Here is a 16,061-nt window from a genome sequence, read left to right on the forward strand (position 1 = left end):
TTTTATTTGAAGCACGACAATGAATAAAATCCAGATGAAATTTTAGTCAAATTCGATTGAAAACGCTCCAATGAAACAAACTTAAGTGAAATTTTAGTCAAATTCGATTAAAAACAAGCTAATGAACAAAACCAAGGTAAAAATTTAGTCAAACCTGATTGGAAATATGCCAATGAATCAAACTCAAGTGAAATTCTAGTCAAATTTGATTGGAAACGCGCCAATAAACTAAAACCATGTGAAATTTTAGTTAAATTTGATTGGAAACACAGCAATGAACAAAATCCACGAGAACTTTTAGTCAAATTTGATTGGAAACCTTGACTACAATACATTAGGAAACCACCTACCACAGTTAGAAGTTCAATTCACATGGTGACTTAGTATGTGTTACAGCCTATTGCATTAGTTGCTGTTGATAGTTGAATTTTCCTCCCTTCGCTTTCTTAATTCTTGATATATCTTCTTGGTAATTTTATCTTATGATGGAATGACTTGTGTACTAAAATTGATGATATAGCTTTTTGTTGCCATAAACTCATGAGTTGAGCCGAGAATGCTCAAGTTACTATGACAGATAAGGTTTTGCTCAAGATGTTGGCCATGTTTAGTCCAATTCTCTATGCCAGAATAGAAAGATGATAGGTACCTCTTGTTTGCTTAAATATATGCAAGACAAAGAAGTCTAAGGATGAAATGCAATATTCATATTTGTGACATCTGAATATAGAGTTGATTTGGTTACCATAGTGAATTATCATTTTTGAGTGTTCGTTATTTATTTATTTTTTGAATTTTTGTCACTTTTTTTGAATGGTTTTTTGTCACTTTTTTTTTTTTTTTTTAAAAAAATCATTACTTATTTGGAATTTTTGTTACTTTTTGTGTGACAAACTTCACTTACTTCCAAAAAACTTTTAATATGATTAATGGGGGTGGCAGAGTTAGTAGATGACAACGGTGGGAATTGACTTAAAATGCTTGATGTTTTGATTGGTATTTTGCCGATGAATTTAACGATGCTTGGTGGTGAACGAAGAAAGAAGAGAGACAGTGGTTGTCATTTTGTTTTTTATTTCAATTACTTTATTGAACTAATTCCAATATTTTAATTGATATTTTGTCATTTTTTTTTAAATTTTTGTACTTTTTGACTGTGTCACTTTTATGAATTTCTATCACTTTTTTTAGTATTTATCACCTCTTTTGAATTACTGTCATGTTTTTAGCATTTGTCACTTTTTTCTATGACTTTTTTGCAATTTTTATTACTTTTTTAGTGATAAACATCACTTTTTTAATATATTTTTTTAATAAAAATGACATTGTATATCTTTTTTAATAAAAAAGTGACACTTAAACTTAAAAAAAAAAAAAAAAGTGACATGTGTATAAAAAAGTTACTTTATGTCACTTTTTCATATAATTTTTCTTAAGATCCCTAATTTTTGGAGTATTTTTACAAGTAGCCCTTGTTTTAATTGGTGTTTTGTTTTTGTCGTGTCACTTTTTTGAATTACTGTCACTTTTTCCTGTGTTTATCATTTTTTTGCTCTGAAACGGGCGAGGATATACGTTGCACCACAATTTCGAATTAGAAAAGAGATTTCAAGAAATGGCATATCTATTCACTCTAAAAAATAAGAAAAAATTTTGAATTTGCGAGTAATATTATTTTATTTAAAAACGTGTGATTAAAATGATGTCAAATAACTAAGAAAAAAACTACAAACTCTAGATTCTATTCCTAAAAAAAATAGAAACCTCTAAAGAATTTAGAATAATATATATAATTTTAAAAATAATAAGTTAGAAATTCTAAACACAAAATAAGAATTCTATTTTCTTTTTATTTGGAACTAGGTTTCTTTAGCAAGAATCCTAGGTGAAAACAAGAGAATTTGTTTAAAATGAATAGTTAGAGTTATGCTAACTAAATAAAATCGAAATAAAAATAAGTAGACAGGAAATAGGATTCCAGTCAAGTCAGTCAATGAATCTTGAAATGAGATATGCCCCGCAATAAATAAAGGAAACTTGATGGTTTGGTCAAAATGAATTCTTGTTTTGATTAAACAATTATGGATGACTTGATAATTTCAATTCGAATCGACCCATCCAGTATATTTTCCACATTCATACGAGTGCGTCTATATTTTTGCTTTACGAATATGATATTTTTTGGGCATTTCTAATAATATCAAGTCTTATTCCTATTTTGGCATTTTTCATTTATGGGATTTTTGCCTCGATTAGGAAAGGGTCGAAGAAACTTTCTAATTATGAATCGGGTCAAGAACCAACGGGCGACGCTTGGTTACAATTTCGAATCCGTTATTATATGTTTGCTCTCATTTTTGTTGTTTTTGATGTTGAAACAGTTTTTCTTTATCCATGGGCAATGAGTTTCGATGTATTGGGTATATCTGTATTTATAGAAGTTTTGATTTTCGTGCATATCTTAATTGTTGGTTTAGTTTATGCATGGCGAAAGGGAGCATTGGAATGGTCATAGCTCCTAAATATTCAGACAATAAAAAGAAAAGGGAAAAAAAGATTGAAAAAGTTATGAATTCCATTGAGTTTCCTTTACTTAATCATACAGTCCAAAATTCAGTTATTTCAACTACATTAAATGATCTTTCAAATTGATCAAGGCTCTCTAGTTTATGGTTGCTTCTCTCTGGTACCAGTTGTTGTTTTATTGAATTTGCTTCACTAATAGGATCATGATTCGACTTTGATAGCTATGGATTAGTACCAAGATCGAGTCCTAGACAAGAGGACCTAATTTTAACAGCCGGAACAGTAACAATGAAAATGGCACCCTCTTTAGTGAGATTTATGAGCAAATGCCCGAACCGAAATATGTTATTGCTAATTCCCGTGGATGTCTATTTGCCAGGTTTTCCACCTAAATCGAAAGCAGTTATAGATGCTATAACAAAACTTTGTCTTTCTCTATTTAGCCCTTGGGTGGTGGCTCAGTTCCTAAGTAAGAATATTTTCTCAAGTTATGGCACCCCACAAGAAATTATTAGTTATAGTGGAAATCACTTTTGCAACTGCCAATTCTTAGCTTTTTTGGCTAAGTATGAAGTTAAGCATTGTATCTCAGCTCCTTATCAAGTAGGTAGGTGGAAATCTCCAACAGGAAGTTGACGAAGATTTTTGAAGCAATGAGAAATGCATCATGTACAGATTGGTCGAAGAAGCTAGATAAAGCACTTTGGCAAGGCATGTCAGTTATCAGTGGAACTTGAACACAAAGCATATTGGGCTACACACATGCTCAATTTTGAAATGAAGTCAGTCGGAAAGCATATAATCCTTCAACTTAATGAGCACGATGAATTCAGGTTGGGGACATATGAGAATGTTAAGTTATACAATAAGAAGACTAAGAGATGGCATGATAGGTACATCAAAAGAATAGAGTTCGAGGTTGGCTAGCAAGTTCTCATGTTCAATTCTCACCTCAAACACTTTCTAGGAAAGTTGAGGTCTAGATGGTTAGGTCCATTCACCGCTATAGCCGTCTATCCTTTATGGCACAGTTGAGGTGGTATCTTGAGATCATTTGCGGAGATCAAGATCAATGTGCAACATTTGAAAGCTTAATGAGAAGATAATTGTGCCACTTGACAGTGCAGAATAGCCTAAGTAATAAATTGGAGCTATAAACTATCAATAAATACTTATAGGAAGGAAACCTAATTATCTACCCTTTTATTTATTCAGTTACATTAGAGTAGGATTTTTTTATATTTTTGGTGTGTTACGATAGTTGGACTCATACATGCATTCATATAAGTTTTAATTTGTTTTACATGAGTTTAAGGGTGTGAAAAGAACGCTTAGGTGATTAGTGGTGAAAATGTGTTTTGGAGTCCGAAATGGTGTTTAAAAGCTAAATTTGATCAAAAAGTGTGTTTAATAGGGATAAGAGTGAGTTTCAAAAATATTTCATGCTCTATACTCTTTCCACACCTTTTAAACACTTTTGCCATGAAAATTGAGGTCGAGGGTAGTCAGTGGAGTCCATTGAGTTATAACTAGAGCCTATTGCCCATGCGATTGCATAGGCCTGCAGACATAATGATCACATACATAGGCTAGATTTGGCCTACTCGAGGCCAAATACATAAAACCATGCAATCTCGCGGCTTTGACAGAGTGGGGGTTAAATCCCCCCCCCCCCCACACACACCCCTCCTTTTCCAAAACCTCAAAGGAATTGATTTTTACCCGTTTCTCTCTAAAAATCTCCTCTTTTCACCAAATTTAATCAAAATCTCTTCAATTTTCACTTGGGTCTTCAAGATTAGGTGGTTTCTAACATCATTCCACAAAATTTCAACACTTTTTTTTTTCCATTAAATTTCAAGAAATTCAAGGTAAGTGGCTAAATTTAGTAAAGTTAAATTTTTTAAGGTTACTTGATTTCTTCCCTATTGGTGTAAAAAATTTTGTGTTAATGGTGACTGGGCTTAGGTAGTTGATGGGTTTGGTCGTTGTGTTCAAAATTTATGGGGATTAAACACTTCTAGGTTGATTTTTTAGGTTGTATTCAAAGTTTAACCCTATTAGGTGCTCAATAAAATGCTTAGGTAGAATTTTTGGTTGAATTAGTGCACTAAAATTCAGAAGACACATTGGTCTTACATTGATTAACATCCCCATATGATTTTATTCACATATTCCCATGTATTGTTCAAAAAATGGGGAACGCAATTTTCAGCCAGCTTTACCTACCCGTGGGCCTCTCTTCCAGCCTATTTTTGTTCTTTAGTGATTGTTCACGGCATTCTTATAACTTATACATATCTCATGTTGGAGTTTTTTTAAAAAGAAATGACTCACTGACCACATAAAAGAGAAAGGACAAAGCAACTTCATCCACCACTACACGTACTCATGTCGACGATTGCGGTTTGAGAAAGTCTTTGAGTCCAGAGCACAAAGCAAGATTTGAGAAAATGATCTCTAAATGAAAAATATGGCTTGAGAGGCAAGTGATTTTAGATGACTTTGTGGGATTTAAGTTGGAGATGTTGATTTATAGAGTAAGCTAAAAGAAGGTGACTGATGCATCCCATGACATTTATCCTACACTAGTTTAGGAGTTCTGTGCGAACTTCAAGTGTATATAGAAGTGCTAGGTTTTTGAGCATGCTTATCAGATGTAGACATAAGACAGGTAGATCATGTTTACGCTAGATGTGATCAACTATTACTTTGGGCTGACTAGAGAAAATATTGTGCCTGTACCCTTGGAGCACAATTGGCTAGAGCTCGCACAAGTGCTATATTGAAGAGCGGATGCATGACCTCTATACATACCTAAATTCCATTCCATTAGTCTGATTGAAGCCCTTGTGATCTTGATGATCTTTATATGCATAACATCGATCCTACTTCTCACCGAACTACTTTTAATCATGCAAAGGCTAACTTTGTGAACCATTTAGCCCGGGGCTGAAGAATGACCTGGGTAAACATATCTACAAACTAATTTTCCTGAGTCTCATCAATGGGATTTGTACAGCTTTCGGCATGAGATTACTTCTAGGGGAGCAGCCTGTAGGTACGATTGTCTCCATTGATCATAAGATCGGGGAGGCATCTTGGTGATCCATGAGATAGCGTAGAAAGCGGTGGTAGTAGTAGTAGGCCATTGAATGCCAAGAGGTGGACGTTGATATTCATCCCACTCCCTAGCCAGAGCCATCCGTCGACACGTAGCCGCTTCACCAGATGTTCGCTACTATGAATAGGAATAGTCAGGATGTTTAGGCTATGCAACAGACATTTATGGCCATGGATTTGAGAATGAAGATGATGCAAATTGATCTCCAGATTGCTCAGGATAATATCAGCATGATATGGGAGTTGATCTTCAACATGCGCAGGCATTATGACCTACGCGTTGGTCGCCGTGATCGATACATTAGATGAGTTGATGGCATACATGTCCGGGGTGGAGCAGACCTACGACATGGTACTGGAAATCCTTGCACGTCTGTCTGTCTCCACCACCACTAGCAGATTGATCGAGGGAGTCCCCAGCTTCCTTCTTTATGCATTTTTATTGTCATATTCTTGTATATTGAGGGCAATGCACAATTTAAATTTTGGAAGTGGCCGGTATATCATCGATTGTGTATAATTATTGCTTTTTGCATAATTGTCGAGTGTTATAAAAAATTTAGAAAATATGTTCTCTTATGCTTTTGTTCAACGAAAACACTTTCCATTTTTTATTACCAAATGGAAAAATCCCTTTTTTGTTAAAAACTCTGAGTTTAGATGTGGTGGTTGCCATTTTAAAAATTTTAATCAATATTGGTAGAGTTCAATGTTCAAATATGTACTAAAAATTCGATTGCAGACGAAATCACGATTTACGTAGAATATTGGTCAATTTGTCACCAATAAAAATTAATAAGATAATTTTCAAACTCCAAATATCCAAATTCACCATGACTCTGTGACGATCAGGTCCTTAGATCAAGGCTCAATTTAAACAAAGGAAAATAAAGATCAAGAAAGAATAAAATTATTTTCAAAGATCAAACAACCCACGTGATAAAGTTTAAAGAAGAAATGATCCAAACATACAGGAAGAATATATGAGAAAAATAAAAAGTAAACTCAATTTTAAACTTAAAGTTTAGAGAATATCAAATCAAAGTGGTGGTCTGAAGTTTTGACCATCATAGACTTTCAACAAATGAAGAAATAGAAGGTTTGGTGGCCACAAGTGACAAGAAAGTGCCATTGAAACCTAAAAAATTTGTAGATCTATTCAAATCAGAAGTTTTCTTCCGGATCTAAAAGAAAAATCACCAAATTACATAATTTTGCATCGATTCTTTCCAAGAACATTCATAGAACACAAGATCCTCAAAATGAAGATCTAATGTTTCAAGAAATTTCAAATCGTTATAGATCAAGGGATATCTAGTTTTGAACAGTCAGAACTCGTTCAAATGACCAAAATCAGCCACCAGGGCTCTGATACCACTCTTATAACAAAAACTAATCTCAAAATGTACAAAATGTACTTCTCAGATTCACAACTCAAGATACAACCAAATGCATCCCTTTTTTTTTTTCTTTTTTTTTTTTTTTTTTAATAAAAGACATCCACACATCCTTAGTGAATTTTTAGGCTCCATCAAGGAAGGACGACAGGGTAAGGGTTCTCCAAGCATAAGAAAGGAGGGGAACATGAACCTAACTTCCTGAAAGTAGTAAAACAACAAATGTCTCAGAACATTTTACCCTTTTGCACAGGCCAAAAACCTCAATCCAGACCCTCAGTGCTTTAGTCGACAAAGCTCTATGAACCAGATAAAATCGAACCTGAAACTACAAAGTCCCCTCCCACAAAAAAATCACAGAGACTCACTTTTCACTCAGAAAATTTATAAGACATCATCCAATTAGAGGTTGAAAGTGTCAGATTGTGTGCTCATGCAATACATTTTACTATGATAAAATAATAATTAATAAATGAATTGTTGTTTTATTTATTTATTGCATATATTTATTATTGAGCATGGGAATTAAAGTGCATATGATCACTTGTGATAATATAAGTTGGGTACTTGCATTGAGAAGTACAAGTGACAACTTATATTTTGATCATAAAGAATTTGTTCACAACCAATATATAAGGGTTGGCACCTTATACTAAAAGGTTTGTAATGTTGATTGATTCACTATTTAGATTTGTGATTTATCCTTATAATAGTAATAGTTAAAGGTGACACTAGTACACTTAGAGTGTATTGAATGAACCATGTGTCGAGTTTAATTCTATAGTATAATTGTGCAGAGAATTATATTCCACTTAATCACTGTGTATTTCATCCAAATTCCGTGACAGAGTTATATATATATATATATATATTTTCGTGATTTTAATGGCTCTTTGATTCATCAATGGACACGATCGATTTGATTGGTCAAATATCTAGATGAGTTGGGAACTAAAGAATGAGTAAAGTAGAGAACATGAACTAGTGTTGAGAACCATCACCCTGAAAAATGGGTAGAGTTACTACTTAAGTATTTTCTGTTAAACGGTTAAAATCTGAGCTCAATGTTTAGTGACAGCTAAACTTCAACATCTTTGATTAGTTCACAGGACCGTTGAAAAAAATGATACTTAAGTTAGTGAAAATAATTAGAAGGGCAAAATGGTCATTTATGCTCATACCTAATTATCGGATCTCGGATGGGAATTAAATATGTATACGACAGGTCAGAGAAAAATATTACAGATTTATTGGCTTCTATAATCTTATATATTCCAAGAATTCAATTTTTTACCTTTAGTGGAAAAAGTAAAGATTAATAATTAATTGGGTGGTCTATGATCGACTAGAAATAATCTAATTATTGGAGCTCGGATAATATATGTCCAATCAAGTCCCTATGGTAGCTCCATAAAGTATTGAAACTTGATTACTGTAACTAAATAGTTTTGAATTTAATTTTAATTACAATAAAGTTTTGTACTTAGTTGTAACTACTATGAAAGTTATAAACTTTATTACAATTGTAATTGAAGTTCTAAGGCTACACATGAAATTAAATATAAATTAATTGGATTTAGACTTTAATTAAAACTCCTACTTGGATTTTAATTAGAACTCTTATTTGAATGTGGAATTATTATTTTACAAGGATTGTAACTTTTTATCTCTATAAATAGAGATTAGTGAAAACCAGATATCCTATGAGATTGTACAACAATCATAATATATAATTTCAAATTTGAAGAGAGAGAGAGAGAGAGAATTTATTTTTTTCATTTTATTCAACTGTCTAGTTCAAAAATTAGTTTATTGATTTAATTAAAAGAATGTACCTATCTATCGGTGTAGTCTTGATATTGGAGAATACCATAAAAGACTTGTTGGTTTGAAGTATTGAGTTCTTGCAATTAAAAGTTGGAAGTTTGTTATCCAAAAAGCTGAAAGTTCATGATTCAAAATTAATTCAAAAATTGACCATCGAATTTAGGTAAAAATTGGAATCCTTTATTGTTGATATGACATATACATAAACATTTAGACGATCCTATTTATTGAATTAAAGAATTTTTTTAATTTTTGAATAATTTCGCTTCTGCATTCCAACTAGTATCAGAGCAATCTAGATCGTTCAAGTACTTGTATCTTGATTGCATGTTTTAGTCGAGAGATGTCTAGGAATAATTTATTATATATTGATTGAATGATTGGATTATTTTAAACTGTGAACCAATAATTTGTGATGAGATGACATGGATTTGAGTTGATAATTTATAATGACCATGAGATAATATTTTTCAGCGTTACAAGGTGTCTCACATCTTGATTATTATTATTATTATTATATGCAAATTGTGATCTGTTAGTTGATGTAAACTTGATTTTAGATAAAAATGTATAGATGAAAAAGTATAATTATTTTTGAATTTTTCCACTCACTGAGTTATCAACTCATATATTTTTTTCCACGTTTTTCTTACCAAGTAGCAATCTAGTTTGATGAACTTTGAAAAGCCTGTTGATTTAGGAGTCATCGCTATATATATATATATATAATTTGGGCCTATTGCATTATATTTTTTATAAACATTTGATTTGGCGCATATTTTGTAGTAAGTCATAGTCAACCTTGATGGTGGATCTAGCATCTAGTCAACATTTATCATCGGTGCACATCATGGTCCCGGTCCCTTAGGGTGATTTGGGACAGGTCGTGTCAGTATTTGTGGTCAGTTCTTGATTATAATTTGTTATTTTGAGTCTGTAACAAGATAAGTGGATTACGACTCTATCGTCTTGATTTAATTTTCTTTTCAATTACATTCAAAACTTGGGAGCATACGGGACATAGAAATCGTGTAATTCTTGTAATTGTTGAATCTTGTAAATTGATTGAAGATTGAAGACAAAACGATGACAAAGAAGAGCTCAAGAATTTGTAGTACAAAAAAATAAATAATTTTCGGTAGCAGCATGCTATTAGCTGTTGATTTAGCTGTCTACAGCAGCTTGCTGCGCCAAAAGTAGATTGTTGTAGCTTGCTACTGCTACGGGAGCAACTGCTGCACCTGAATTATTGCATGTAACACTGGGTTCAGGTTACCTTTTTAAAAAGTATCAAGCAATTATGCATATCTTTTAATGTGGTGAGTCGAGATCTATTTAACATTAGGATCGAAACATTAAAAGGCAATAAAGCATATCTTTTAGTACCTCTAGAGAACAAGGAATTATATGTTCCTTGTCAGATCTTGTTATGATTGGTTAAAATGATTCAGACTTCCAGAGTTATAAAGACTATCGCAATTATACATTGGTATCATTGATTACACTTGATGGTGGAGCCATTATTTGGAGAAGTATAAAACAATTATGCATTTTTTATTCCACCATTGATGCCAAGTATTTGGTAGCTTGTAAAACTATTAGATTCGCTGTATGACCAAAAAATCCTAACTGACATCAAGGTGTTACCTACATCTACATATGTCTTTACACTGCATTGAGATAATGACAAATTTTAAAGAACCAAGAGTCATCATAGAAGTAAACACATTGAATGAAAATATCATCTCTTAAGAGAGATGGTACAGAAAATATGGTTGTCAATAAGATTGCTGCTGGATAATCTTGTAGATTCATTTACTAAGAGCCTATTGCCTAAAGTTTTTGAGAAACATCTCCAAGATACGAGGTTGCAAGACATGAGACATATACATTAGGGCAAGTGGGAGATTTGTTCGGTTTTGTGCACATATAGCATATTTTCCTTTGATAAAATAATAATTAACAAATTAATTATGATTTTATTTATTGCATTTATTGATTATTGAGCATGCAAATTAAAGTTCATATGATCACTTGCAATAATATAACAGGGCCGGTCATAAGGCCAAGCCACCTAGGCAAAGGCTTAGGGCCTCAAAATTTTGGCTTGGGCCCAGGGCCTCAAAATTCAGAATACTAGGTCCAAATAGAAAAGCGGTTGGCTTCCACTCTTCAAGAATTATCCGGAGCCTAGACTCCAAGGCAATCTCGTCTCCAATTTACTTTCTCCAATTCGTAATTCTTCAATATTGTCTCCTCTCTAGCCCATCTCGACAGACGACATCTCTAGTAAGTCGGGAAGTCCCAAATGTTTTCCAATCCAATCAGGTTATGAGAGTCTCATCTTTTCTTGCAAGTGGATTTCTTGTTTTTTCCTTTTAGTTTATGCCTTTTAATTTCATGAATATTCTGATGATATATTTATCTTTTCCAAAATTGGGAGGAATGTAGAGAAAACTTTTGGGTTGCTTTTTGTTTTGTGGTAGGCCTACTAGTTGAGGGGTTGGGGGTGAGCGAGACTGGGAATTGAACAAATGGTACTAATAAATTCATATTGAGAAGCACTAAGATCGTGCTCAATCTCAATGTTTTGATTGCATTCACACGGGAATAAATCCTCAGAATTATTTCCATCCAAGTTTTCTCGGAGAGATATGCCAAATTACCACATAAATGATAATGAAAATTCCTAAGGTCAACTATAAATGTGTAGGAATAAGACTTAGAGAACTAAGGGTGCTTAAGAAGATATAAAAACAAGATTAAGATTTTGCACCACGGCTGGATAGGGACTCTTTTGAAACTAGGGATTAGCGATATAATATATCATGATTTAAAATTTACATTTGCTTAAGGTATAACCAACTTAACGAGGTAATACTATCAATTACTTCTTTCCTCACCCCAAAAACTTCAAATGCCCATTGGCCATTATCTACTGACTTCTAAGACCTCATTGCAAGATCATCTCACATAATTAACCTTCTAACCCCAAAATATCCACATTCATGATTGTAGAAAAAAGAGTATAACTACATAGCAAATATTTAATGTCATACATACCAGTAAGAAGGCATAATTAAGCTGTTGCAATTTGTAGTGTTTGAATCACTATAGTTTTCCATATTTAAATGTATATAGAATCTTCTTTTTTTACTACTTGTTTGTAAAATTGATGGGACTCTTTTTAGTGTGAAATAAACAGGAAGTAGAATTACTACAACAACTTGAAGGCTTACAATTTGGAGTTGAAATCAATGAAACAAAAGGTATACGTTTGATCATGTTTAAAAATATAAAAAAATATGTCATTTATGAATCCTTTTTCATTATTTCTTTGATTAAGCCTTGTTTGACAACCATAATTCATGTTTGTTTGGTAAGAATTTTGATTGCCTATTTTGTATTAACAGGCATTAACAACTTGCCTTATAAGTGAAGGTTCCCAGATGGGAATGAGCAAATTCCTGAATTTTGAGATGAATTAAGCCTAGCATTATGAAATTATTGCTATCACGAGGACTTATATTGTCATCCACCGAAAGAGGTAATTCTAGTACATCGAGGTAACTGCAATATTTTTCATAGACTAGGCAGAGTGAGAAAGACTATGAATTAAGATAGCATCTAAAATGAATTTGTGATTTCTACAATCAGTCCCTTTTAAAGCTTCTAGAAATTTATATACAGATTCAATTTCATTTAGTCTACAATGTATGAAATATTGAAATTCGACCCTTTTCAGAAGGTTTGACTCTCTTTCTTTATTTTCATCTCCTTGCCCTCTAGTGAAAGATACTTGTGTCAAAGAATAAAAAATGGGTGAGCTTTGGTGTGTTCTTGCCATACTACAAACAAAGTATAGGGCCTCAACATAATTTGTCGCCTAGGGCCTCCGTATTCTTAGGGTCGGCACTGTAATATAAGTTGGGTACCTACACTAAGAAGTACAGTATGACAACTTATATTTTGATCATAAATAATTTGTTCACAACTAATGTATAAGGGTTGGCACCTTGTATTGAAAGGTTCTAGTGTTCATCTATTCATTATTCAAGTTTGTGATTTGTCATTATCATAGAAATAGTTAAATGTGACCACTTGAAGTGTAGTAAACGGACCACTTGTCCAGTTAAATTCTATAGTATGACCGTGCGGAGAATTAAATTTCACTTGACTGCTGTGTATTTTATCCAAATCCCTTGACATGGTTATGTATATCTTTTCATGATTTTAATGGTTCTTTGATTCATTAATGGATGAGATTAATTTGATTGATCAAATATTTTGATGAGTTGGGAACTTGAGAATGAGCGAAACAGAGAACATGAATTCATATAGGGAGCATCACCTTGAAAAATGGGTAGTTTGACTACTTAAATATTTTCTAAAACAGTTAAGACTTGAGCTCAGTGATTAGCGACGGCTAAACTTCGACATCTATGATTAGTTCACAGGATCGTTGAAGAAAATTATACTTAACTTAGTGAGAATAATTAGAAGGGCAAAACGGTCATTTATGCTGGACCCATTTACCGAATCTTTGATGAGGATAAAATGCATATACAGTAGATCAGATGAAAGCATTACAGATTTATTGACTTCTGTGATCTCATATATTCCAAGAGTTAGTGGAAAAGGCAAAGATTAATAATTAAATTGGGTGGTCTAGGGTCGACTAAACATGTTCTAATTATTGGAGCTTGAATAATGTATTTTCGATCATGTCCTTGTGATAGCTCCATAATGTATTGGGACTTGATTATGGTAATTATAATAGTTTTGGAATTAATTGTAATTACAATAAAGTTTTGTACTTAGTTGTACTTACTATGAAAGTTGTAAACTTAATTATAATTGCAATTGAAGTTCTAGAACTACAAATATAATTAAATATAAACTAATTGGATTTGGACTTTAGTTAAAACTATATTTTAATTAGAACTCTTATTTGAATGTGGAATTATTATTGTACAAGGATTGTAACTTTTATATCTCTATAAATAGAGATATTATGGAAACTAGACATCCTATGAGATTGTACAACAATCATAATATATAATCTCATAGTGTTCAGATTTGGAGAGAGAAAAATTATTCTTCTCATGTTCTTGATTTAATTAAAAGCAGGTGCCCACATACCGATGTAATCTTGATTTTAGCGAATATTATAGAAGGCTTGAAGGTTTGAAGCATCAAGTTCTTGCAATTAAAAGCTGGAAGTTTATGATTCAAAATTAATTCAAGAACTGACCATCGAATTTAGGTAAAAATTCGAATTCTTTATTCTTGATATAACATAACATGTGAACATCTAGAAGATATTGTTTATTGAATTAAAGATTTTTTTTAAAAAAATTTTGGATAATTTTGCTTCCGCATTCCAATAGGAAGATGACCAGAGAAGGTGAAAAGAATGAAATAGACATAGAGAGGATTCCATTAGACACCGAAGAAATTATATGGCACAAAGTGAATTAGGACAACACTGTAAGGCATTATTTATACTCTACACTATCATCATTGATCCCAGATGATGATCAAAGGTCCGGACACAACTGACGATTTCAGCATTAAGTGGCAACTAAAGTTGCTCTTCCAAAATTCATTTGACCATATACTAGGTTCGGGTATTGGGCCTCTACATTTGAATTATCAAGCAACGGATCAACTAGGACTGGATTGGCATCAAAGCCCAATATTACAATTAAGAAAATAATTTGGTTGAACAGTTATAGATTAAGGAAAAACTTTATATCAAAGAGTTTAACTATGATCCATTTTAAAACTAAGAAAACTTGTTTAAAACTTTAAAAAACATATATTATTAAATTATATTTATGAAATAAATAAATAAAAATATATTTTATTAATTAGATATATTAAGGTTATAATTCCATATAATTAAGTCACAAACTATTGAATTAGCTAATTATAATTTTTTTCTCAGTCACAATTCAAAAATTGTATAGCTCACAATTTATTTATCGATCACAAAATCAAAAGGTTTACAGGTCAAAATTCAATCACAAATTACAAATTTTGCAAGTTACAACTCATTTAACGGTCACAAATTATCAAATTAATTGATCACAAGTTATTTCTCAATCACAACTTAATAAATTGAGCCACAATCACATCTTTTAGGTCACATATTATACATTGGTTTCAAACTACCCAATTTATTGGTTACAATCAATCAATTTATTGGTCACAAACACTCTTAGTCCCACTAAATTGCTACTACCAACATTGCCACCACCAACACCAACACCACAATTGTTTATGACTACCACCTCACCACGGCTAAAGTGCCAGATCCACCACTTAACCAGTGCCAAATTCCACCACTACTATCGCTACATTTACCTACACAACTGCCAATAAGAAAACCCCAAAAACTAACAAAATCCGAATGTCTTCGCCAATGCTACCACCACTTGAAACGCCACTTCCAGTTCCATTATTGCCATCAATACCTCACCACAATCACCAACATCAGCAGCAGTACCATCTCACTGCTATCACCAACCCAAAACCTCATCACCACTAAAATATAGAAACCACTACTACCCATCCAACAACCAAAAGATATCACAACAGCGATCTGCGCCATTGTAGCCACGCTCTGGGTCGCTGCAGGCGTGATTTGTAGAGCCTTTGGTAAAATGTCAAATCCCATTTGTTCTTCCATTTTTATTGTAACAATTAAAGTCATAATTTTAAATCATTTAATAATTTTAAATCATTCATGTTGGCCAATGTTTCCAATTTAATTAAAATTCAATCTCGATAGCGATCAAATCTATTTCCCTTATGTGACTCTTCTATCTCTCGATGAAAGATGCAAACATGTGCTAAAACACCTATTGAAAATATATAAAGCATAGAGATATATTTCTATCATCTATCGAACCTTACAATGTTTATATATTGTGTTTATACCCTATTTTTCTCTCGATTGCAACAAAATCCACTAATAATTCAATTGGTGATCAAGCAACTGAAAAGAATAATAAAACTATAATAAACATCCACAAATCAAGCTAAATTAAAGTCAAAATAATTAATCAAAAACTAAAAGTATCATAACAAGAGTTCATCTCATACTAGCAATGTATAAAACTAGTCTAACATATCAAAATTACAAGAAATTATATTTAAGTGGAAAGACATAACACGATTTTT

The sequence above is a fragment of the Olea europaea genome, chromosome 1 (assembly GCF_002742605.1).
Source record: "Olea europaea var. sylvestris chromosome 1, O_europaea_v1, whole genome shotgun sequence".
Lineage (NCBI taxonomy): Eukaryota > Viridiplantae > Streptophyta > Magnoliopsida > Lamiales > Oleaceae > Olea > Olea europaea.